Source organism: Lissotriton vulgaris, chromosome 4_1 (assembly GCF_964263255.1).
Source record: "Lissotriton vulgaris chromosome 4_1, aLisVul1.2, whole genome shotgun sequence".
Classification (NCBI taxonomy): domain Eukaryota; kingdom Metazoa; phylum Chordata; class Amphibia; order Caudata; family Salamandridae; genus Lissotriton; species Lissotriton vulgaris.
The window spans coordinates 1,300,983,095-1,301,010,336 of NC_141691.1; the positions used below are offsets into that span (position 1 = coordinate 1,300,983,095).

The 27,242-nt window shown below is 31.4% G+C and overlaps 8 non-coding genes across 8 annotated transcripts; all 8 read right to left on the bottom strand.

The window, feature by feature from the left end:
- Positions 1-631: 631 nt before the first annotated feature.
- Positions 632-705, bottom strand: TRNAI-AAU (transfer RNA isoleucine (anticodon AAU)). Its single transcript has one exon. It is a non-coding gene; the product is annotated as a tRNA-Ile (tRNA).
- Positions 706-4,944: 4,239 nt separating this feature from the next.
- On the bottom strand, positions 4,945-5,018 carry TRNAN-AUU (transfer RNA asparagine (anticodon AUU)). The gene has a single exon. It is a non-coding gene; the product is annotated as a tRNA-Asn (tRNA).
- A 2,511-nt stretch (positions 5,019-7,529) lies between these two features.
- Positions 7,530-7,603, bottom strand: TRNAI-AAU (transfer RNA isoleucine (anticodon AAU)). Its single transcript has one exon. It is a non-coding gene; the product is annotated as a tRNA-Ile (tRNA).
- A 4,236-nt stretch (positions 7,604-11,839) lies between these two features.
- Positions 11,840-11,913, bottom strand: TRNAI-AAU (transfer RNA isoleucine (anticodon AAU)). The gene has a single exon. It is a non-coding gene; the product is annotated as a tRNA-Ile (tRNA).
- Positions 11,914-16,888: 4,975 nt separating this feature from the next.
- TRNAN-AUU (transfer RNA asparagine (anticodon AUU)) lies at positions 16,889-16,962 on the bottom strand. Its single transcript has one exon. It is a non-coding gene; the product is annotated as a tRNA-Asn (tRNA).
- A 2,511-nt stretch (positions 16,963-19,473) lies between these two features.
- On the bottom strand, positions 19,474-19,547 carry TRNAI-AAU (transfer RNA isoleucine (anticodon AAU)). The gene has a single exon. It is a non-coding gene; the product is annotated as a tRNA-Ile (tRNA).
- A 4,239-nt stretch (positions 19,548-23,786) lies between these two features.
- On the bottom strand, positions 23,787-23,860 carry TRNAI-AAU (transfer RNA isoleucine (anticodon AAU)). The gene has a single exon. It is a non-coding gene; the product is annotated as a tRNA-Ile (tRNA).
- Positions 23,861-26,375: 2,515 nt separating this feature from the next.
- TRNAN-AUU (transfer RNA asparagine (anticodon AUU)) lies at positions 26,376-26,449 on the bottom strand. The gene has a single exon. It is a non-coding gene; the product is annotated as a tRNA-Asn (tRNA).
- Positions 26,450-27,242: the final 793 nt, after the last annotated feature.

Consider the following 27,242-nt stretch of genomic DNA (forward strand, 5'->3'; position numbering starts at 1 on the left):
TACAAAAGAGATTTTCATACTTAGTGTTAGAACTTAGAACCATTAATGTTTTTTCCATGTATTTTAGCAATAAATAACAATTCATCACTTATATGCAATTGACTCATTTAATCATTCTATCAGCTTCCCCTCAAAGGAAATATATAGCTACACACGATACAGAAGAAAATACATCTATTTTCAACATTAAAGGAGCATCAAGTATTGGCTTGGAGACTGATTGAAAGTATGTCCTTGGCATTTTTAACTTTATGCTCTAAAGACTAAACTAATAGGCTCAATAAATATATAGCATACTATTGAAGAAATAGAAGATGGTGAAGTGCTACCGATTGTTAACCCGGGATAGTTGGAAAGCTTATATTCAGCTGTTTACATTCATACTATCTTTATATTTCATCAACAAGACAAAACAAAATGACCTCAATAAATTGCAATAAATAAGAGATTTAGTTACTTGGCGTTAGAACTTAGAACCATTAGTAGATATCCCAGGAGCTTTCAGAATAATAATTAATTCTACAACTATATCAAATGTATTCATCTAATCCTTCAAGCAGCGTTTGATCCAAGGTGATAAACAGTCAAAAATGAGACAAGAAAAATTAATCTTTTTTCAAACAATTAAACTTGGCCTGTACAGGGATCGAACCTGTGACCTTGGCGTTATTAGCACCACGCTCTAACCATCTGAGCTAACAGGCCATTTTGCACAAATTCCTGGAAGTCCAGCATATGAAGAAGTGCTAATGATAGTTAACCCGGGAGATTTGGAAAGCTTAATTTCAGAGGTTTACCATGAAGTTATAAATATATAATATCAACATGAAGAAACTAATATGACTTTAAAAAAATAACAATACGAGAGAGATTTTCATACTTAGTGTTAGAACTTAGAACCATTAATGTTTTTTCCATGTGTTTTAGCACTAAATAACAATTCATCACCTATATGCAATTGAATCATCTAATCATTCTGTCAGCTTCCTCTCAAAGGAAATGTAGACATACACATGATACAGAAGAAAATACATCTATTTTCAACATTAAAGGAGCATCAAGTATTGGCTTGGAGACTGATTGAAAGTATGTCCTTGGCATTTTTAACTTTATGCTCTAAAGACTAATCTAATAGGCTCAATAAATATATAGCATACTATTGAAGAAATAGCAGATGATGAAGTGCTACCGATTGTTAACCCGGGATAGTTGGAAAGCTTATATTCAGCTGTTTACATTCATACTATCTTTATATTTCATCAACAAGACAAAACAAAAATGACCTCAATATATTGCAATAAATAAGAGATTTAGTTACTTGGCATTAGAACTTAGAACCATTAATAGATATTCCAGGAGCTTTCAGAATAATAATTAATTCTGCAACTATATCAAATGTATTCATCCAATCCTTCAAGCAACGTTTGATCCAAGGTGATAAACAGTCAAAAATGAGACACAAGAAAATTAATCTTTTTTCAAACAATTAAACTTGGCCTGTACAGGGATCGAACCTGTGCCCTTGGCGTTATTAGCACCACACTCTAACCATCTGAGCTAACAGGCCATTTTGCACAAATTCCTGGAAGTCTAGCATATGAAGAAGTGCTAATGATAGTTAACCCGGGAGGTTTGGAAAGCTTAATTTCAGAGGTTTACCATGAAGTTATAAATATATAATATATATTTATGAAGAAACTAATATGACTTTAAAAAAATTACAATACAAAAGAGATTTTCATACTTAGTGTAGAACTTAGAACCATTAATGTTTTTTCCATGTGTGTTTTAGCAATAAATAACAATTCATCACCTATATGCAATTGATTCATTTAATCATACTGTCAGCTTACCCTCAAAGGAAATATAGAGATACACATGATACAGAAGAAAATACATCTATTTTCAACATTAAAGGAGCATCAAGTATTGGCTTGGAGACGGATTGTAAGTATGTTCTTGGCATTTTTAACTTTATGCTCTAAAGACAAAACTAATAGGTTCACTAAATATATAGCATACTATTGAAGAAATAGCAGATGATGAAGTGCTACCGATTGTTAACCCGGGATAATTGGAAAGCTTATATTCAGCTGTTTACATTCATACTATCTTTATATTTCATCAACAAGACAAAACAAAAATGACCTCAATAAATTGCAATAAATAAGAGATTTAGTTACTTGGCGTTAGAACTTAGAACCATTAATAGATATTCCAGGAGCTTTCAGAATAATAATGAATTCTACAACTATATCAAATGTATTCATCCAATCCTTCAAGAAGCGTTTGATCCAAGGTGATAAACAGTCAAAAATGAGACACAAGAAAAATTATCTTTTTTTAAACAATTAAACTTGGCCTGTACAGGGATCGAACCTGTGACCTTGGCATTATTAGCACCACGCTCTAACCATCTGAGCTAACAGACCATTTTGCACAAATTGCTGGAAGTCCAGCATATGAAGAAGTGCTAATGATAGTTAACCCGGGAGATTTGGAAAGCTTAATTTCAGAGGTTTACCATGAAGTTAAAAATATATAATATCAACATGAAGAAACTAATATGACTTTAAAAGAATTACAATACGAGAGAGATTTTCATACTTAGTGTTAGAACTTAGAACCATTAATGTTTTTTCCATGTGTTTTAGCAATAAATAACAATTCATCACCTATATGCAATTGAATCATCTAATCATTCTATCAGCTTCCCCTCAAAGGAAATATAGACATACACATGATACAGAAGAAAATACATCTATTTTCAACATTAAAGGAGCATCAAGTATTGGCTTGGAGACTGATTGAAAGTATGTCCTTGGCATTTTTAACTTTATGCTCTAAAGACAAAACTAATAGGTTCACTAAATATATAGCATACTATTGAAGAAATAGCAGATGATGAAGTGCTACCGATTGTTAACCCGGGATAATTGGAAAGCTTATATTCAGCTGTTTACATTCATACTATCTTTATATTTCATCAACAAGACAAAAAAAAAATGACCTCAATAAATTGCAATAAATAAGAGATTTAGTTACTTGGCGTTAGAACTTAAAACCATTAATAGATATTCCAGGAGCTTTCAGAATAATAAATAATTCTGCAACTATATCAAATGTATTCATCCAATCCTTCAAGCAGTGTTAGATCCAAGGGGATAAACAGTCAAAAATTAGACACAAGAAAAATTAATCTTTTTTCAAACAATTAAACTTGGCCTGTACAGGGATCGGACCTGTGACCTTGGCGGTATTAGCACCACACTCTGACCATCTGAGCTAACAGGCCATTTTGCACAAATTCCTGGAAGTCTAGCATATGAAGAAGTGCTAATGATAGTTAACCCGGGAGGTTTGGAAAGCTTAATTTCAGAGTTTTACCATGAAGTTATAAATATATAATATCAACATGAAGAAACTAATATGACTTTAAAAAAATTACAATACAAAAGAGATTTTCATACTTAGTGTAGAACTTAGAACCATTAATGTTTTTTCCATGTGTTTTAGCAACAAATAACAATTCATCACCTATATGCAATGGATTCATTTAATCATTCTATCAGCTTCCCCTCAAAGGAAATATAGAGATACACATGATACAGAAGAAAATACATCTATTTTCAACATTAAAGGAGCATCAAGTATTGGCTTGGAGACGGATTGTAAGTATGTCCTTGGCATTTTTAACTTTATGCTCTAAAGACAAAACTAATAGGCTCACTAAATATATAGCATACTATTGAAGAAATAGCAGATGATGAAGTGCTACTGATTGTTAACCCGGGATAGTTGGAAACCTTATATTCAGCTGTTCACATTCATACTATCTTTATATTTCATCAACAGGACAAAACAAAAATGACATCAATAAATTGCAATAAATAAGAGATTTAGTTACTTGGCGTTAGAACTTAGAACCATTAATAGATATTCCAGGAGCTTTCAGAATAATAATTAATTCTACAACTATATCAAATGTATTCATCCAATCCTTCAAGCAGCGTTTGATCCAAGGTGATAAACAGTCAAAAATGAGACACACGAAAAATTAATCTTTTTTCAAACAATTAAACTTGGCCTGTACAGGGATCAAATCAGTGACCTTGGCGTTATTAGCACCACACTCTAACCATCTGAGCTAACAGGCCATTTTGCACAAATTCCTGGAAGTCCAGCATATGAAGAAGTGTTAATGATAGTTAACCCGGGAGATTTGGAAAGCTTAATTTCAGAGGTTTACCATGAAGTTATAAATATATATTATCAACATGAAGAAATTAATATGACTTTAAAAAATTACAATACAAAAAAATTTTCATACTTAGTGTTAGAACTTAGAACCATTAATGTTTTTTCCATGTGTTTTAGCAATAAATAACAATTCATCACCTATATGCAGTTGAATCATCTAATCATTCTATCAGCTTCCCCTCAAAGGAAATATAGACATACACATGATACAGAAGAAAATACATCTATTTTCAACATTAAAGGAGCATCAAGTATTGGCTTGGAGACTGATTGAAAGCATGTCCTTGGCATTTTTAACTTTATGCTCTAAAGACTAAACTACTAGGCTCACTAAATATATAGCATACTATTGAGGAAATAGCAGATGATGAAGTGCTACCGATTGTTAACCCGGGATAGTTGGAAAGCTTATATTCAGCTGTTTACATTCATACTATCTTTATATTTCATCAACAAGACAAAACAAAAATGACCTCAATAAATTGCAATAAATAAGAGATGTAGTTACTTAGCGTTAGAACTTAGAACCATTAATAGATATTCCAGGAGCTTTCAGAATAATAATTAATTCTACAACTATATCAAATGTTTTCATCCAATCCTTCAAGCAGCGTTTGATCCAAGGTGATAAACAGTCAAAAATGAGACACAAGAAAAATAAATCTTTTTTCAAACAATTAAACTTGGCCTGTACAAGGATCGAACCTGTGACCTTAGCGTTAATAGCACCACACTCTAACCATCTGAGCTAACAGGCCATTTTGCACAAATTGCTGGAAGTCCAGCATATGAAGGAGTGCTAATGATAGTTAACCCGGGGGATTTGGAAAGCTTAATTTCAGAGGTTTACCATGAAGTTATAAATATATAATATCAACATGAAGAAACTAATATGACTTTAAAAGAATTACAATACGAGAGAGATTTTCATACTTAGTGTTAGAACTTAGAACCATTAATGTTCTTTCCATGTGTTTTAGAAATAAATAACAATTTATCACCTATATGCAATTGATTCATTTAATCATTCTATCAGCTTCCCCTCAAAATAAATATAGAGATACACATGATACAGAAGAAAATACATCTATTTTCAACATTAAAGGAGCATCAAGTATTGGCTTGGAGACTGATTGAAATTATGTCCTTGGCATTTTTAACTTTATGCTCTAAAGACTAAACTAATAGGCTCAATAAATATATAGCATACTATTGAAGAAATAGCAGATGATGAAGTGATACCGATTGTTAACCCGGGATAGTTGGAAAGCTTATATTCAGCTGTTTACATTCATACTATCTTCATATTTCATCAACAAGACAAAACAAAAATGACCTCAATAAATTGCAATAAATAGGAGATTTAAGTACTTGGCGTCAGAACTTAGAACCATTGATAGATATTCCAGGAGCTTTCAGAATAATAATTAATTCTACAACTATATCAAATGTATTTATCCAATCCTTCAAGCAGCGTTTGATCCAAGGTGATAAACAGTCAAAAATGAGACACAAGAAAAATTTATCTTTTTTCAAACAATTAAACTTGGCCTGTGTAGGGATCGAACCTCTGACCTTGGCGTTATTAGCACCACACTCTAACCATCTGAGCTAACAGGCCATTTTGCACAAGCTCCTGGAAGTCCAGCATATGAAGAAGTGCTAATGATAACCCGGGAGATTTGGAAAGCTTAATTTCGGAGATTTACCATGAAGTTATAAATATATAATATCAACATAAAGAAACTAATATGACTTTAAAAAAATTACAATACAAAAGAGATTTTCATACTTAGTGTTAGAACTTAGAACTATTAATGCTTTTTCCATGTGTTTTAGCAATAAATAACAATTCATCACCTATATGCAATTGATTCATTTAATCATTCTATCAGCTTCCCCTCAAAATAAATATAGAGATACACATGGTACAGAAGAAAATACATCTATTTTCAACATTAAAGGAGCATCAAGTATTGGCTTGGAGACTGATTGAAAGTATGTCCTTGGCATTTTTAACTTTATGCTCTAAAGACTAAATTAATAGGCTCAATAAATATATAGCATACTATGGAAGAAATAGCAGATGATGAAGTGCTACCGATTGTTAACCCGGGATAGTTGGAAAGCTTATATTCAGCTGTTTACATTCATACTATCTTTATATTTCATCAACAAGACAAAACAAAAATGACCTCAATAAATTGCAATAAATAAGAGATTTAGTTACTTGGCATTAGAACTTAGAACCATTAATAGATATACCAGGAGCTTTCAGAATAATAATTAATTCTACAACAATATCAAATGTATTCATCCAATCCTTCAAGCAGCGTTTGATCCAAGGTGATAAACAGTCAAAAATGAGACACAAGAAAAATTAATCTTTTTTCAAACAATTAAACTTGGCCTGTACAGGAATCGAACCTGTGACCTTGGCGTTATTAGCACCAAGCTCTAACGATCTGAGCTAACAGGCCATTTTGCACAAGTTCCTGGAAGTCCAGCATATGAAGAATTGCTAATGATAGTTAACCCGGGAGATTTGGAAAGCTTAATTTCAAAGGTTTACCATGAAGTTATAAATATATAATATCAACATGAAGAAACTAATATGACTGTAAAAAAATTACAATACAAAAGAGATTTTCATACTTAGTGTTAGAACTTAGAACAATTAATGCTTTTTCCATGTGTTTTAGCAATAAATAACAATTCATCACCTATATGCAATTGATTCATTTAATCATTCTATCAGCTTCCCCTCAAAATAAATATAGAGATACACATGATACAGAAGAAAATACATCTATTTTCAACATTAAAGGAGCATCAAGTATTGGCTTGGAGACTGATTGAAAGTATGTCCTTGGCATTTTTAACTTTATGCTCTAAAGACTAAACTAATAGGCTCAATAAATATATAGCATACTATTGAAGAAATAGCAGATGATGAAGTGCTACCGATTGTTAACCCGGGATAGTTGGAAAGCTTATATTCAGCTGTATACATTCATACTATCTTTATATTTCATCAAAAAGACAAAACAAAAATGACCTCAATAAATTGCAATAAATAAGAGATTTAGTTCCTTGGCGTTAGAACTTAGAACCATTAATAGATATTCCAGGAGCTTTCAGAATAATAATTAATTCTACAACTATATCAAATGTATTCATCCAATCCTTCAAGCAGCGTTTGATCCAAGGTGATAAACAGTCAAAAATGAGACACAAGAAAAATTAATCTTTTTTCAAACAATTAAACTTGGCCTGTACAGGGATCGAACCTGTGACCTTGGCGTTATTAGCACCACGCTCTAACCATCTGAGCTAACAGGCCATTTTGAACAAATTCCTGGAAGTCCAGCATATGAAGAAGTGTTAATGATAGTTAACCCGGGAGATTTGGAAAGCTTAATTTCAGAGGTTTACCATGAAGTTATAAATATATAATATCAACATGAAGAAACTAATATGACTTTAAAAAAATTACAATACAAAAGGTATTTTCATACTTAGTGTTAGAACTTAGAACCATTAATGTTTTTTCCATGTGTTTTAGCAATAAATAACAATTCATCACCTATATGCAATTGATTCATTTAATCTTTCTATCAGCTTCCCCTCAAAATAAATATAGAGATACACATGATACAGAAGAAAATACATCTATTTTCAAAATTAAAGCAGCATCAAATATAGGCTTGGAGACTGATTGAAAGTATGTCCTTGGCATTTTTAACTTTATGCTCTAAAGAATAAATTAATAGACTCAATAAATATATAGCATACTATTGAAGAAATAGCAGATGATGAAGTGCTACCGATTGTTAACCCGGCATGGTTGGAAAGCTTATATTCAGCTGTTTACATTCATACTATCTTTATATTTCATCAACAAGACAAAACAAAAATGACCTCAATAAATTGTAATAAATAAGAGATTTAGTTACTTGGCGTTAGAACTTAGAACCATTAATAGATATTCCAGGAGCTTTCAGAAAAATAATTATTCTAAAACTATATCAAATGTATTCATCCAATCCTTCAAGCAGCGTTTGATCCAAGGTGATAAACAGTCAAAAATGAGACACAAGAAAAATTAATCTTTTTTCAAACAATTAAACTTGGCCTGTACAGGGATCGAACCTGTGACCTTGGCGTTATTAGCACCACGCTCTAACCATCTGAGCTAACAGACCATTTTGCACAAGCTTCTGGAAGTCCAGCATATGAAGAATTGCTAATGATAGTTAACCCGGGAGATTTGGAAAGCTTAATTTCATAGGTTTACCATGAAGTTATAAATATATAATATCAACATGAAGAAACTAATATGACTTTAAAAAAATTACAATACAAAAGAGATTTTCATACTTAGTGTTAGAACTTAGAACCTATAATGTTTTTTCCATGTGTTTTAGCAATAAATAACAATTCATCACCTATATGCAATTGAATCATCTAATAATTCTATCAGCTTCCTCTCAAAGGAAATATAGACATACACATGATACAGAAGAAAATACATCTATTTTCAACATTAAAGGAGCATCAAGTATTGGCTTGGAGACTGATTGAAAGTATGTCCTTGGCATATTTAACTTTATGCTCTAAAGACTAAACGAATAGGCTCAATAAATATATAGCATACTATTGAAGAAATAGCAGATGATGAAGTGCTACCGATTGTTAACCCGGGATAGTTGGAAAGCTTATATTCAGCTGTATACATTCATACTATCTTCATATTTCATCAACAAGACAAAACAAAAATGACCTCAATAAATTGCAATAAATAGGAGATTTAAGTACTTGGCGTCAGAACTTAGAACCATTAATAGATATTCCAGGAGCTTTCAGAATAATAATTAATTCTACAACTATATCAAATGTATTTATCCAATCCTTCAAGCAGCGTTTGATCCAAGGTGATAAACAGTCAAAAATGAGACACAAGAAAAATTTATCTTTTTTCAAACAATTAAACTTGGCCTGTGTAGGGATCGAACCTCTGACCTTGGCGTTATTAGCACCACACTCTAACCATCTGAGCTAACAGGCCATTTTGCACAAGTTCCTGGAAGTCCAGCATATAAAGAAGTGCTAATGATAACCCGGGAGATTTGGAAAGCTTAATTTCGGAGATTTACCATGAAGTTATAAATATATAATATCAACATAAAGAAACTAATATGACTTTAAAAAAATTACAATACAAAAGAGATTTTCATACTTAGTGTTAGAACTTAGAACTATTAATGCTTTTTCCATGTGTTTTAGCAATAAATAACAATTCATCACCTATATGCAATTGATTCATTTAATCATTCTATCAGCTTCCCCTCAAAATAAATATAGAGATACACATGATACAGAAGAAAACACATCTATTTTCAACATTAAAGGAGCATCAAGTATTGGCTTGGAGACTGATTGAAAGTATGTCCTTGGCATTTTTAACTTTATGCTCTAAAGACTAAATTAATAAGCTCAATAAATATATAGCATACTATGGAAGAAATAGCAGATGATGAAGTGCTACCGATTGTTAACCCGGGATAGTTGGAAAGCTTATATTCAGCTGTTTACATTCATACTATCTTTATATTTCATCAACAAAACAAAACAAAAATGACCTCAATAAATTGCAATAAATAAGAGATTTAGTTACTTGGCGTTAGAACTTAGAACCATTAATAGATATACCAGGAGCTTTCAGAATAATAATTAATTCTACAACAATATCAAATGTATTCATCCAATCCTTCAAGCAGCGTTTGATCCAAGGTGATAAACAGTCAAAAATGAGACACAAGAAAAATTAATCTTTTTTCAAACAATTAAACTTGGCCTGTACAGGAATCGAACCTGTGACCTTGGCGTTATTAGCACCAAGCTCTAACGATCTGAGCTAACAGGCCATTTTGCACAAGTTCCTGGAAGTCCAGCATATGAAGAATTGCTAATGATAGTTAACCCGGGAGATTTGGAAAGCTTAATTTCAAAGGTTTACCATGAAGTTATAAATATATAATATCAACATGAAGAAACTAATATGACTTTAAAAAAATTACAATACAAAAGAGATTTTCATACTTAGTGTTAGAACTTAGAACTATTAATGCTTTTTCCATGTGTTTTAGCAATAAATAACAATTCATCACCTATATGCAATTGATTCATTTAATCATTCTATCAGCTTCCCCTCAAAATAAATATAGAGATACACATGATACAGAAGAAAATACATCTATTTTCAACATTAAAGGAGCATCAAGTATTGGCTTGGAGACTGATTGAAAGTATGTCCTTGGCATTTTTAACTTTATGCTCTAAAGACTAAACTAATAGGCTCAATAAATATATAGCATACTATTGAAGAAATAGCAGATGATGAAGTGCTACCGATTGTTAACCCGGGATAGTTGGAAAGCTTAAATTCAGCTGTATACATTCATACTATCTTTATATTTCATCAAAAAGACAAAACAAAAATGACCTCAATAAATTGCAATAAATAAGAGATTTAGTTCCTTGGCGTTAGAACTTAGAACCATTAATAGATATTCCAGGAGCTTTCAGAATAATAATTAATTCTACAACTATATCAAATGTATTCATCCAATCCTTCAAGGAGCGTTTGATCCAAGGTGATAAACAGTCAAAAATGAGACACAAGAAAAATTAATCTTTTTTCAAACAATTAAACTTGGCCTGTACAGGGATCGAACCTGTAACCTTGGCGTTATTAGCACCACGCTCTAACCATCTGAGCTAACAGGCCATTTTGAACAAATTCCTGGAAGTCCAGCATATGAAGAAGTGTTAATGATAGTTAACCCGGGAGATTTGGAAAGCTTAATTTCAGAGGTTTACCATGAAGTTATAAATATATAATATCAACATGAAGAAACTAATATGACTTTAAAAAAATTACAATACAAAAGGTATTTTCATACTTAGTGTTGGAACTTAGAACCATTAATGTTTTTTCCATGTGTTTTAGCAATAAATAACAATTCATCACCTATATGCAATTGATTCATTTAATCATTCTATCAGCTTCCCCTCAAAATAAATATAGAGATACACATGATACAGAAGAAAATACATCTATTTTCAAAATTAAAGCAGCATCAAATATAGGCTTGGAGACTGATTGAAAGTATGTCCTTGGCATTTTTAACTTTATGCTCTAAAGAATAAATTAATAGACTCAATAAATATATAGCATACTATTGAAGAAATAGCAGATGATGAAGTGCTACCGATTGTTAACCCGGCATGGTTGGAAAGCTTATATTCAGCTGTTTACATTCATACTATCTTTATATTTCATCAACAAGACAAAACAAAAATGACCTCAATAAATTGTAATAAATAAGAGATTTAGTTACTTGGCGTTAGAACTTAGAACCATTAATAGATATTCCAGGAGCTTTCAGAAAAATAATTAATTCTAAAACTATATCAAATGTATTCATCCAATCCTTCAAGCAGCGTTTGATCCAAGGTGATAAACAGTCAAAAATGAGACACAAGAAAAATTAATCTTTTTTCAAACAATTAAACTTGGCCTGTACAGGGATCGAACCTGTGACCTTGGCGTTATTAGCACCACGCTCTAACCATCTGAGCTAACAGGCCATTTTGCACAAGCTCCTGGAAGTCCAGCATATGAAGAATTGCTAATGATAGTTAACCCGGGAGATTTGGAAAGCTTAATTTCATAGGTTTACCATGAAGTTATAAATATATAATATCAACATGAAGAAACTAATATGACTTTAAAAAAATTACAATACAAAAGAGATTTTCATACTTAGTGTTAGAACTTAGAACCTATAATGTTTTTTCCATGTGTTTTAGCAATAAATAACAATTCATCACCTATATGCAATTGAATCATCTAATAATTCTATCAGCTTCCCCTCAAAGGAAATATAGACATACACATGATACAGAAGAAAATACATCTATTTTCAACATTAAAGGAGCATCAAGTATTGGCTTGGAGACTGATTGAAAGTATGTCCTTGGCATATTTAACTTTATGCTCTAAAGACTAAACTACTAGGCTCACTAAATATATAGCATACTCAATAAATTGCAATAAATAAGAGATTTAGTTCCTTGGCGTTAGAACTTAGAACCATTAATAGATATTCCAGGAGCTTTCAGAATAATAATTAATTCTACAACTATATCAAATGTATTCATCCAATCCTTCAAGCAGCGTTTGATCCAAGGTGATAAACAGTCAAAAATGAGACACAAGAAAAATTAATCTTTTTTCAAACAATTAAACTTGGCCTGTACAGGGATCGAACCTGTGACCTTGGTGTTATTAGCACCACGCTCTAACCATCTGAGCTAACAGGCCATTTTGAACAAATTCCTGGAAGTCCAGCATATGAAGAAGTGTTAATGATAGTTAACCCGGGAGATTTGGAAAGCTTAATTTCAGAGGTTTACCATGAAGTTATAAATATATAATATCAACATGAAGAAACTAATATGACTTTAAAAAAATTACAATACAAAAGGTATTTTCATACTTAGTGTTAGAACTTAGAACCATTAATGTTTTTCCATGTGTTTTAGCAATAAATAACAATTCATCACCTATATGCAATTGATTCATTTAATCTTTCTATCAGCTTCCCCTCAAAATAAATATAGAGATACACATGATACAGAAGAAAATACATCTATTTTCAAAATTAAAGCAGCATCAAATATAGGCTTGGAGACTGATTGAAAGTATGTCCTTGGCATTTTTAACTTTATGCTCTAAAGACTAAATTAATAGGCTCAATAAATATATAGCATACTATGGAAGAAATAGCAGATGATGAAGTGCTACCGATTGTTAACCCGGGATAGTTGGAAAGCTTATATTCAGCTGTTTACATTCATACTATCTTTATATTTCATCAACAAGACAAAACAAAAATGACCTCAATAAATTGCAATAAATAAGAGATTTAGTTACTTGGCATTAGAACTTAGAACCATTAATAGATATACCAGGAGCTTTCAGAATAATAATTAATTCTACAACAATATCAAATGTATTCATCCAATCCTTCAAGCAGCGTTTGATCCAAGGTGATAAACAGTCAAAAATGAGACACAAGAAAAATTAATCTTTTTTCAAACAATTAAACTTGGCCTGTACAGGAATCGAACCTGTGACCTTGGCGTTATTAGCACCAAGCTCTAACGATCTGAGCTAACAGGCCATTTTGCACAAGTTCCTGGAAGTCCAGCATATGAAGAATTGCTAATGATAGTTAACCCGGGAGATTTGGAAAGCTTAATTTCAAAGGTTTACCATGAAGTTATAAATATATAATATCAACATGAAGAAACTAATATGACTTTAAAAAAATTACAATACAAAATAGATTTTCATACTTAGTGTTAGAACTTAGAACTATTAATGCTTTTTCCATGTGTTTTAGCAATAAATAACAATTCATCACCTATATGCAATTGATTCATTTACTCATTCTATCAGCTTCCCCTCAAAATAAATAAAGAGATACACATGATACAGAAGAAAATACATCTATTTTCAACATTAAAGGAGCATCAAGTATTGGCTTGGAGACTGATTGAAAGTATGTCCTTGGCATTTTTAACTTTATGCTCTAAAGACTAAACTAATAGGCTCAATAAATATATAGCATACTATTGAAGAAATAGCAGATGATGAAGTGCTACCGATTGTTAACCCGGGATAGTTGGAAAGCTTATATTCAGCTGTATACATTCATACTATCTTTATATTTCATCAAAAAGACAAAACAAAAATGACCTCAATAAATTGCAATAAATAAGAGATTTAGTTCCTTGGCGTTAGAACTTAGAACCACTAATAGATATTCCAGGAGCTTTCAGAATAATAATTAATTCTACAACTATATCAAATGTATTCATCCAATCCTTCAAGCAGCGTTTGATCCAAGGTGATAAACAGTCAAAAATGAGACACAAGAAAAATTAATCTTTTTTCAAACAATTAAACTTGGCCTGTACAGGGATCGAACCTGTGACCTTGGCGTTATTAGCACCACGCTCTAACGATCTGAGCTAACAGGCCATTTTGAACAAATTCCTGGAAGTCCAGCATATGAAGAAGTGTCAATGATAGTTAACCCGGGAGATTTGGAAAGCTTAATTTCAGAGGTTTACCATGAAGTTATAAATATATAATATCAACATGAAGAAACTAATATGACTTTAAAAAAATTACAATACAAAAGGTATTTTCATACTTAGTGTTAGAACTTAGAACCATTAATGTTTTTTCCATGTGTTTTAGCAATAAATAACAATTCATCACCTATATGCAATTGATTCATTTAATCTTTCTATCAGCTTCCCCTCAAAATAAATATAGAGATACACATGATACAGAAGAAAATACATCTATTTTCAAAATTAAAGCAGCATCAAATATAGGCTTGGAGACTGATTGAAAGTATGTCCTTGGCATTTTTAACTTTATGCTCTAAAGAATAAATTAATAGACTCAATAAATATATAGCATACTATTGAAGAAATAGCAGATGATGAAGTGCTACCGATTGTTAACCCGGCATGGTTGGAAAGCTTATATTCAGCTGTTTACATTCATACTATCTTTATATTTCATCAACAAGACAAAACAAAAATGACCTCAATAAATTGTAATAAATAAGAGATTTAGTTACTTGGCGTTAGAACTTAGAACCATTAATAGATATTCCAGGAGCTTTCAGAAAAATAATTATTCTAAAACTATATCAAATGTATTCATCCAATCCTTCAAGCAGCGTTTGATCCAAGGTGATAAACAGTCAAAAATGAGACACAAGAAAAATTAATCTTTTTTCAAACAATTAAACTTGGCCTGTACAGGGATCGAACCTGTGACCTTGGCGTTATTAGCACCACGCTCTAACCATCTGAGCTAACAGACCATTTTGCACAAGCTTCTGGAAGTCCAGCATATGAAGAATTGCTAATGATAGTTAACCCGGGAGATTTGGAAAGCTTAATTTCATAGGTTTACCATGAAGTTATAAATATATAATATCAACATGAAGAAACTAATATGACTTTAAAAAAATTACAATACAAAAGAGATTTTCATACTTAGTGTTAGAACTTAGAACCTATAATGTTTTTTCCATGTGTTTTAGCAATAAATAACAATTCATCACCTATATGCAATTGAATCATCTAATAATTCTATCAGCTTCCTCTCAAAGGAAATATAGACATACACATGATACAGAAGAAAATACATCTATTTTCAACATTAAAGGAGCATCAAGTATTGGCTTGGAGACTGATTGAAAGTATGTCCTTGGCATATTTAACTTTATGCTCTAAAGACTAAACTAATAGGCTCAATAAATATATAGCATACTATTGAAGAAATAGCAGATGATGAAGTGCTACCGATTGTTAACCCGGGATAGTTGGAAAGCTTATATTCAGCTGTATACATTCATACTATCTTCATATTTCATCAACAAGACAAAACAAAAATGACCTCAATAAATTGCAATAAATAGGAGATTTAAGTACTTGGCGTCAGAACTTAGAACCATTAATAGATATTCCAGGAGCTTTCAGAATAATAATTAATTCTACAACTATATCAAATGTATTTATCCAATCCTTCAAGCAGCGTTTGATCCAAGGTGATAAACAGTCAAAAATGAGACACAAGAAAAATTTATCTTTTTTCAAACAATTAAACTTGGCCTGTGTAGGGATCGAACCTCTGACCTTGGCGTTATTAGCACCAAGCTCTAACGATCTGAGCTAACAGGCCATTTTGCACAAGTTCCTGGAAGTCCAGCATATGAAGAATTGCTAATGATAGTTAACCCGGGAGATTTGGAAAGCTTAATTTCAAAGGTTTACCATGAAGTTATAAATATATAATATCAACATGAAGAAACTAATATGACTTTAAAAAAATTACAATACAAAAGAGATTTTCATACTTAGTGTTAGAACTTAGAACTATTAATGCTTTTTCCATGTGTTTTAGCAATAAATAACAATTCATCACCTATATGCAATTGATTCATTTAATCATTCTATCAGCTTCCCCTCAAAATAAATATAGAGATACACATGATACAGAAGAAAATACATCTATTTTCAACATTAAAGGAGCATCAAGTATTGGCTTGGAGACTGATTGAAAGTATGTCCTTGGCATTTTTAACTTTATGCTCTAAAGACTAAACTACTAGGCTCACTAAATATATAGCATACTATTGAGGAAATAGCAGATGATGAAGTGCTACCGATTGTTAACCCGGGATAGTTGGAAAGCTTATATTCAGCTGTTTACATTCATACTATCTTTATATTTCATCAACAAGACAAAACAAAAATGACCTCAATAAATTGCAATAAATAAGAGATGTAGTTACTTAGCGTTAGAACTTAGAACCATTAATAGATATTCCAGGAGCTTTCAGAATAATAATTAATTCTACAACTATATCAAATGTTTTCATCCAATCCTTCAAGCAGCGTTTGATCCAAGGTGATAAACAGTCAAAAATGAGACACAAGAAAAATAAATCTTTTTTCAAACAATTAAACTTGGCCTGTACAAGGATCGAACCTGTGACCTTAGCGTTAATAGCACCACACTCTAACCATCTGAGCTAACAGGCCATTTTGCACAAATTGCTGGAAGTCCAGCATATGAAGGAGTGCTAATGATAGTTAACCCGGGGGATTTGGAAAGCTTAATTTCAGAGGTTTACCATGAAGTTATAAATATATAATATCAACATGAAGAAACTAATATGACTTTAAAAGAATTACAATACGAGAGAGATTTTCATACTTAGTGTTAGAACTTAGAACCATTAATGTTTTTTCCATGTGTTTTAGCAATAAATAACAATTTATCACCTATATGCAATTGATTCATTTAATCATTCTATCAGCTTCCCCTCAAAATAAATATAGAGATACACATGATACAGAAGAAAATACATCTATTTTCAACATTAAAGGAGCATCAAGTATTGGCTTGGAGACTGATTGAAATTATGTCCTTGGCATTTTTAACTTTATGCTCTAAAGACTAAACTAATAGGCTCAATAAATATATAGCATACTATTGAAGAAATAGCAGATGATGAAGTGATACCGATTGTTAACCAGGGATAGTTGGAAAGCTTATATTCAGCTGTTTACATTCATACTATCTTCATATTTCATCAACAAGACAAAACAAAAATGACCTCAATAAATTGCAATAAATAGGAGATTTAAGTACTTGGCGTCAGAACTTAGAACCATTGATAGATATTCCAGGAGCTTTCAGAATAATAATTAATTCTACAACTATATCAAATGTATTTATCCAATCCTTCAAGCAGCGTTTGATCCAAGGTGATAAACAGTCAAAAATGAGACACAAGAAAAATTTATCTTTTTTCAAACAATTAAACTTGGCCTGTGTAGGGATCGAACCTCTGACCTTGGCGTTATTAGCACCACACTCTAACCATCTGAGCTAACAGGCCATTTTGCACAAGTTCCTGGAAGTCCAGCATATGAAGAAGTGCTAATGATAACCCGGGAGATTTGGAAAGCTTAATTTCGGAGATTTACCATGAAGTTATAAATATATAATATCAACATAAAGAAACTAATATGACTTTAAAAAAATTACAATACAAAAGAGATTTTCATACTTAGTGTTAGAACTTAGAACTATTAATGCTTTTTCCATGTGTTTTAGCAATAAATAACAATTCATCACCTATATGCAATTGATTCATTTAATCATTCTATCAGCTTCCCCTCAAAATAAATATAGAGATACACATGGTACAGAAGAAAATACATCTATTTTCAACATTAAAGGAGCATCAAGTATTGGCTTGGAGACTGATTGAAAGTATGTCCTTGGCATTTTTAACTTTATGCTCTAAAGACTAAATTAATAGGCTCAATAAATATATAGCATACTATGGAAGAAATAGCAGATGATGAAGTGCTACCGATTGTTAACCCGGGATAGTTGGAAAGCTTATATTCAGCTGTTTACATTCATACTATCTTTATATTTCATCAACAAGACAAAACAAAAATGACCTCAATAAATTGCAATAAATAAGAGATTTAGTTACTTGGCATTAGAACTTAGAACCATTAATAGATATACCAGGAGCTTTCAGAATAATAATTAATTCTACAACAATATCAAATGTATTCATCCAATCCTTCAAGCAGCGTTTGATCCAAGGTGATAAACAGTCAAAAATGAGACACAAGAAAAATTAATCTTTTTTCAAACAATTAAACTTGGCCTGTACAGGAATCGAACCTGTGACCTTGGCGTTATTAGCACCAAGCTCTAACGATCTGAGCTAACAGGCCATTTTGCACAAGTTCCTGGAAGTCCAGCATATGAAGAATTGCTAATGATAGTTAACCCGGGAGATTTGGAAAGCTTAATTTCAAAGGTTTACCATGAAGTTATAAATATATAATATCAACATGAAGAAACTAATATGACTTTAAAAAAATTACAATACAAAAGAGATTTTCATACTTAGTGTTAGAACTTAGAACTATTAATGCTTTTTCCATGTGTTTTAGCAATAAATAACAATTCATCACCTATATGCAATTGATTCATTTAATCATTCTATCAGCTTCCCCTCAAAATAAATATAGAGATACACATGATACAGAAGAAAATACATCTATTTTCAACATTAAAGGAGCATCAAGTATTGGCTTGGAGACTGATTGAAAGTATGTCCTTGGCATTTTTAACTTTATGCTCTAAAGACTAAACTAATAGGCTCAATAAATATATAGCATACTATTGAAGAAATAGCAGATGATGAAGTGCTACCGATTGTTAACCCGGGATAGTTGGAAAGCTTATATTCAGCTGTATACATTAATACTATCTTTATATTTCATCAAAAAGACAAAACAAAAATGACCTCAATAAATTGCAATAAATAAGAGATTTAGTTCCTTGGCGTTAGAACTTAGAACCATTAATAGATATTCCAGGAGCTTTCAGAATAATAATTAATTCTACAACTATATCAAATGTATTCATCCAATCCTTCAAGCAGCGTTTGATCCAAGGTGATAAACAGTCAAAAATGAGACACAAGAAAAATTAATCTTTTTTCAAACAATTAAACTTGGCCTGTACAGGGATCGAACCTGTGACCTTGGCGTTATTAGCACCACGCTCTAACCATCTGAGCTAACAGGCCATTTTGAACAAATTCCTGGAAGTCCAGCATATGAAGAAGTGTTAATGATAGTTAACCCGGGAGATTTGGAAAGCTTAATTTCAGAGGTTTACCATGAAGTTATAAATATATAATATCAACATGAAGAAACTAATATGACTTTAAAAAAATTACAATACAAAAGGTATTTTCATACTTAGTGTTAGAACTTAGAACCATTAATGTTTTTCCATGTGTTTTAGCAATAAATAACAATTCATCACCTATATGCAATTGATTCATTTAATCTTTCTATCAGCTTCCCCTCAAAATAAATATAGAGATACACATGATACAGAAGAAAATACATCTATTTTCAAAATTAAAGCAGCATCAAATATAGGCTTGGAGACTGATTGAAAGTATGTCCTTGGCATTTTTAACTTTATGCTCTAAAGACTAAATTAATAGGCTCAATAAATATATAGCATACTATGGAAGAAATAGCAGATGATGAAGTGCTACCGATTGTTAACCCGGGATAGTTGGAAAGCTTATATTCAGCTGTTTACATTCATACTATCTTTATATTTCATCAACAAGACAAAACAAAAATGACCTCAATAAATTGCAATAAATAAGAGATTTAGTTACTTGGCATTAGAACTTAGAACCATTAATAGATATACCAGGAGCTTTCAGAATAATAATTAATTCTACAACAATATCAAATGTATTCATCCAATCCTTCAAGCAGCGTTTGATCCAAGGTGATAAACAGTCAAAAATGAGACACAAGAAAAATTAATCTTTTTTCAAACAATTAAACTTGGCCTGTACAGGAATCGAACCTGTGACCTTGGCGTTATTAGCACCAAGCTCTAACGATCTGAGCTAACAGGCCATTTTGCACAAGTTCCTGGAAGTCCAGCATATGAAGAATTGCTAATGATAGTTAACCCGGGAGATTTGGAAAGCTTAATTTCAAAGGTTTACCATGAAGTTATAAATATATAATATCAACATGAAGAAACTAATATGACTTTAAAAAAATTACAATACAAAAGAGATTTTCATACTTAGTGTTAGAACTTAGAACTATTAATGCTTTTTCCATGTGTTTTAGCAATAAATAACAATTCATCACCTATATGCAATTGATTCATTTACTCATTCTATCAGCTTCCCCTCAAAATAAATAAAGAGATACACATGATACAGAAGAAAATACATCTATTTTCAACATTAAAGGAGCATCAAGTATTGGCTTGGAGACTGATTGAAAGTATGTCCTTGGCATTTTTAACTTTATGCTCTAAAGACTAAACTAATAGGCTCAATAAATATATAGCATACTATTGAAGAAATAGCAGATGATGAAGTGCTACCGATTGTTAACCCGGGATAGTTGGAAAGCTTATATTCAGCTGTATACATTCATACTATCTTTATATTTCATCAAAAAGACAAAACAAAAATGACCTCAATAAATTGCAATAAATAAGAGATTTAGTTCCTTGGCGTTAGAACTTAGAACCATTAATAGATATTCCAGGAGCTTTCAGAATAATAATTAATTCTACAACTATATCAAATGTATTCATCCAATCCTTCAAGCAGCGTTTGATCCAAGGTGATAAACAGTCAAAAATGAGACACAAGAAAAATTAATCTTTTTTCAAACAATTAAACTAGGCCTGTACAGGGATCGAACCTGTGACCTTGGCGTTATTAGCACCACGCTCTAACCATCTGAGCTAACAGGCCATTTTGAACAAATTCCTGGAAGTCCAGCATATGAAGAAGTGTTAATGATAGTTAACCCGGGAGATTTGGAAAGCTTAATTTCAGAGGTTTACTATGAAGTTATAAATATATAATATCAACATGAAGAAACTAATATGACTTTAAAAAAATTACAATACAAAAGGTATTTTCATACTTAGTGTTAGAACTTAGAACCATTAATGTTTTTTCCATGTGTTTTAGCAATAAATAACAATTCATCACCTATATGCAATTGATTCATTTAATCTTTCTATCAGCTTCCCCTCAAAATAAATATAGAGATACACATGATACAGAAGAAAATACATCTATTTTCAAAATTAAAGCAGCATCAAATATAGGCTTGGAGACTGATTGAAAGTATGTCCTTGGCATTTTTAACTTTATGCTCTAAAGAATAAATTAATAGACTCAATAAATATATAGCATACTATTGAAGAAATAGCAGATGATGAAGTGCTACCGATTGTTAACCCGGCATGGTTGGAAAGCTTATATTCAGCTGTTTACATTCATACTATCTTTATATTTCATCAACAAGACAAAACAAAAATGACCTCAATAAATTGTAATAAATAAGAGATTTAGTTACTTGGAGTTAGAACTTAGAACCATTATTAGATATTCCAGGAGCTTTCAGAAAAATAATTATTCTAAAACTATATCAAATGTATTCATCCAATCCTTCAAGCAGCGTTTGATCCAAGGTGATAAACAGTCAAAAATGAGACACAAGAAAAATTAATCTTTTTTCAAACAATTAAACTTGGCCTGTACAGGGATCGAACCTGTGACCTTGGCGTTATTAGCACCACGCTCTAACCATCTGAGCTAACAGACCATTTTGCACAAGCTTCTGGAAGTCCAGCATATGAAGAATTGCTAATGATAGTTAACCCGGGAGATTTGGAAAGCTTAATTTCATAGGTTTACCATGAAGTTATAAATATATAATATCAACATGAAGAAACTAATATGACTTTAAAAAAATTACAATACAAAAGAGATTTTCATACTTAGTGTTAGAACTTAGAACCTATAATGTTTTTTCCATGTGTTTTAGCAATAAATAACAATTCATCACCTATATGCAATTGAATCATCTAATAATTCTATCAGCTTCCTCTCAAAGGAAATATAGACATACACATGATACAGAAGAAAATACATCTATTTTCAACATTAAAGGAGCATCAAGTATTGGCTTGGAGACTGATTGAAAGTATGTCCTTGGCATATTTAACTTTATGCTCTAAAGACTAAACTAATAGGCTCAATAAATATATAGCATACTATTGAAGAAATAGCAGATGATGAAGTGCTACCGATTGTTAACCCGGGATAGTTGGAAAGCTTATATTCAGCTGTTTACATTCATACTATCTTTATATTTCATCAACAAAACAAAACAAAAATGACCTCAATAAATTGCAATAAATAAGAGATTTAGTTACTTGGCGTTAGAACTTAGAACCATTAATAGATATACCAGGAGCTTTCAGAATAATAATTAATTCTACAACAATATCAAATGTATTCATCCAATCCTTCAAGCAGCGTTTGATCCAAGGTGATAAACAGTCAAAAATGAGACACAAGAAAAATTAATCTTTTTTCAAACAATTAAACTTGGCCTGTACAGGAATCGAACCTGTGACCTTGGCGTTATTAGCACCAAGCTCTAACGATCTGAGCTAACAGGCCATTTTGCACAAGTTCCTGGAAGTCCAGCATATGAAGAATTGCTAATGATAGTTAACCCGGGAGATTTGGAAAGCTTAATTTCAAAGGTTTACCATGAAGTTATAAATATATAATATCAACATGAAGAAACTAATATGACTTTAAAAAAAATACAATACAAAAGAGATTTTCATACTTAGTGTTAGAACTTAGAACCTATAATGTTTTTTCCATGTGTTTTAGCAATAAATAACAATTCATCACCTATATGCAATTGAATCATCTAATAATTCTATCAGCTTCCTCTCAAAGGAAATATAGACATACACATGATACAGAAGAAAATACATCTATTTTCAACATTAAAGGAGCATCAAGTATTGGCTTGGAGACTGATTGAAAGTATGTCCTTGGCATATTTAACTTTATGCTCTAAAGACTAAACTAATAGGCTCAATAAATATATAGCATACTATTGAAGAAATAGCAGATGATGAAGTGCTACCGATTGTTAACCCGGGATAGTTGGAAAGCTTATATTCAGCTGTTTACATTCATACTATCTTTATATTTCATCAACAAAACAAAACAAAAATGACCTCAATAAATTGCAATAAATAAGAGATTTAGTTACTTGGCGTTAGAACTTAGAACCATTAATAGATATACCAGGAGCTTTCAGAATAATAATTAATTCTACAACAATATCAAATGTATTCATCCAATCCTTCAAGCAGCGTTTGATCCAAGGTGATAAACAGTCAAAAATGAGACACAAGAAAAATTAATCTTTTTTCAAACAATTAAACTTGGCCTGTACAGGGATCGAACCTGTGACCTTGGCGTTATTAGCACCACGCTCTAACCATCTGAGCTAACAGGCCATTTTGAACAAATTCCTGGAAGTCCAGCATATGAAGAAGTGTTAATGATAGTTAACCCGGGAGATTTGGAAAGCTTAATTTCAGAGGTTTACCATGAAGTTATAAATATATAATATCAACATGAAGAAACTAATATGACTTTAAAAAAATTACAATACAAAAGGTATTTTCATACTTAGTGTTAGAACTTAGAACCATTAATGTTTTTTCCATGTGTTTTAGCAATAAATAACAATTCATCACCTATATGCAATTGATTCATTTAATCATTCTATCAGCTTCCCCTCAAAATAAATATAGAGATACACATGATACAGAAGAAAATACATCTATTTTCAAAATTAAAGCAGCATCAAATATAGGCTTGGAGACTGATTGAAAGTATGTCCTTGGCATTTTTAACTTTATGCTCTAAAGAATAAATTAATAGACTCAATAAATATATAGCATACTATTGAAGAAATAGCAGATGATGAAGTGCTACCGATTGTTAACCCGGCATGGTTGGAAAGCTTATATTCAGCTGTTTACATTCATACTATCTTTATATTTCATCAACAAGACAAAACAAAAATGACCTCAATAAATTGTAATAAATAAGAGATTTAGTTACTTGGCGTTAGAACTTAGAACCATTAATAGATATTCCAGGAGCTTTCAGAAAAATAATTAATTCTAAAACTATATCAAATGTATTCATCCAATCCTTCAAGCAGCGTTTGATCCAAGGTGATAAACAGTCAAAAATGAGACACAAGAAAAATTAATCTTTTTTCAAACAATTAAACTTGGCCTGTACAGGGATCGAACCTGTGACCTTGGCGTTATTAGCACCACGCTCTAACCATCTGAGCTAACAGACCATTTTGCACAAGCTTCTGGAAGTCCAGCATATGAAGAATTGCTAATGATAGTTAACCCGGGAGATTTGGAAAGCTTAATTTCATAGGTTTACCATGAAGTTATAAATATATAATATCAACATGAAGAAACTAATATGACTTTAAAAAAATTACAATACAAAAGAGATTTTCATACTTAGTGTTAGAACTTAGAACCTATAATGTTTTTTCCATGTGTTTTAGCAATAAATAACAATTCATCACCTATATGCAATTGAATCATCTAATAATTCTATCAGCTTCCTCTCAAAGGAAATATAGACATACACATGATACAGAAGAAAATACATCTATTTTCAACATTAAAGGAGCATCAAGTATTGGCTTGGAGACTGATTGAAAGTATGTCCTTGGCATACTTAACTTTATGCTCTAAAGACTAAACTAATAGGCTCAATAAATATATAGCATACTATTGAAGAAATAGCAGATGATGAAGTGCTACCGATTGTTAACCCGGGATAGTTGGAAAGCTTATATTCAGCTGTATACATTCATACTATCTTCATATTTCATCAACAAGACAAAACAAAAATGACCTCAATAAATTGCAATAAATAGAAGATTTAAGTACTTGGCGTCAGAACTTAGAACCATTAATAGATATTCCAGGAGCTTTCAGAATAATAATTAATTCTACAACTATATCAAATGTATTTATCCAATCCTTCAAGCAGCGTTTGATCCAAGGTGATAAACAGTCAAAAATGAGACACAAGAAAAATTTATCTTTTTTCAAACAATTAAACTTGGCCTGTGTAGGGATCGAACCTCTGACCTTGGCGTTATTAGCACCAAGCTCTAACGATCTGAGCTAACAGGCCATTTTGCACAAGTTCCTGGAAGTCCAGCATATGAAGAATTGCTAATGATAGTTAACCCGGGAGATTTGGAAAGCTTAATTTCAAAGGTTTACCATGAAGTTATAAATATATAATATCAACATGAAGAAACTAATATGACTTTAAAAAAATTACAATACAAAAGAGATTTTCATACTTAGTGTTAGAACTTAGAACTATTAATGCTTTTTCCATGTGTTTTAGCAATAAATAACAATTCATCACCTATATGCAATTGATTCATTTAATCATTCTATCAGCTTCCCCTCAAAATAAATATAGAGATACACATGATACAGAAGAAAATACATCTATTTTCAACATTAAAGGAGCATCAAGTATTGGCTTGGAGACTGATTGAAAGTATGTCCTTGGCATTTTTAACTTTATGCTCTAAAGACTAAACTACTAGGCTCACTAAATATATAGCATACTATTGAGGAAATAGCAGATGATGAAGTGCTACCGATTGTTAACCCGGGATAGTTGGAAAGCTTATATTCAGCTGTTTACATTCATACTATCTTTATATTTCATCAACAAGACAAAACAAAAATGACCTCAATAAATTGCAATAAATAAGAGATGTAGTTACTTAGCGTTAGAACTTAGAACCATTAATAGATATTCCAGGAGCTTTCAGAATAATAATTAATTCTACAACTATATCAAATGTTTTCATCCAATCCTTCAAGCAGCGTTTGATCCAAGGTGATAAACAGTCAAAAATGAGACACAAGAAAAATAAATCTTTTTTCAAACAATTAAACTTGGCCTGTACAAGGATCGAACCTGTGACCTTAGCGTTAATAGCACCACACTCTAACCATCTGAGCTAACAGGCCATTTTGCACAAATTGCTGGAAGTCCAGCATATGAAGGAGTGCTAATGATAGTTAACCCGGGGGATTTGGAAAGCTTAATTTCAGAGGTTTACCATGAAGTTATAAATATATAATATCAACATGAAGAAACTAATATGACTTTAAAAGAATTACAATACGAGAGAGATTTTCATACTTAGTGTTAGAACTTAGAACCATTAATGTTTTTTCCATGTGTTTTAGCAATAAATAACAATTTATCACCTATATGCAATTGATTCATTTAATCATTCTATCAGCTTCCCCTCAAAATAAATATAGAGATACACATGATACAGAAGAAAATACATCTATTTTCAACATTAAAGGAGCATCAAGTATTGGCTTGGAGACTGATTGAAATTATGTCCTTGGCATTTTTAACTTTATGCTCTAAAGACTAAACTAATAGGCTCAATAAATATATAGCATACTATTGAAGAAATAGCAGATGATGAAGTGATACCGATTGTTAACCAGGGATAGTTGGAAAGCTTATATTCAGCTGTTTACATTCATACTATCTTCATATTTCATCAACAAGACAAAACAAAAATGACCTCAATAAATTGCAATAAATAGGAGATTTAAGTACTTGGCGTCAGAACTTAGAACCATTGATAGATATTCCAGGAGCTTTCAGAATAATAATTAATTCTACAACTATATCAAATGTATTTATCCAATCCTTCAAGCAGCGTTTGATCCAAGGTGATAAACAGTCAAAAATGAGACACAAGAAAAATGTATCTTTTTTCAAACAATTAAACTTGGC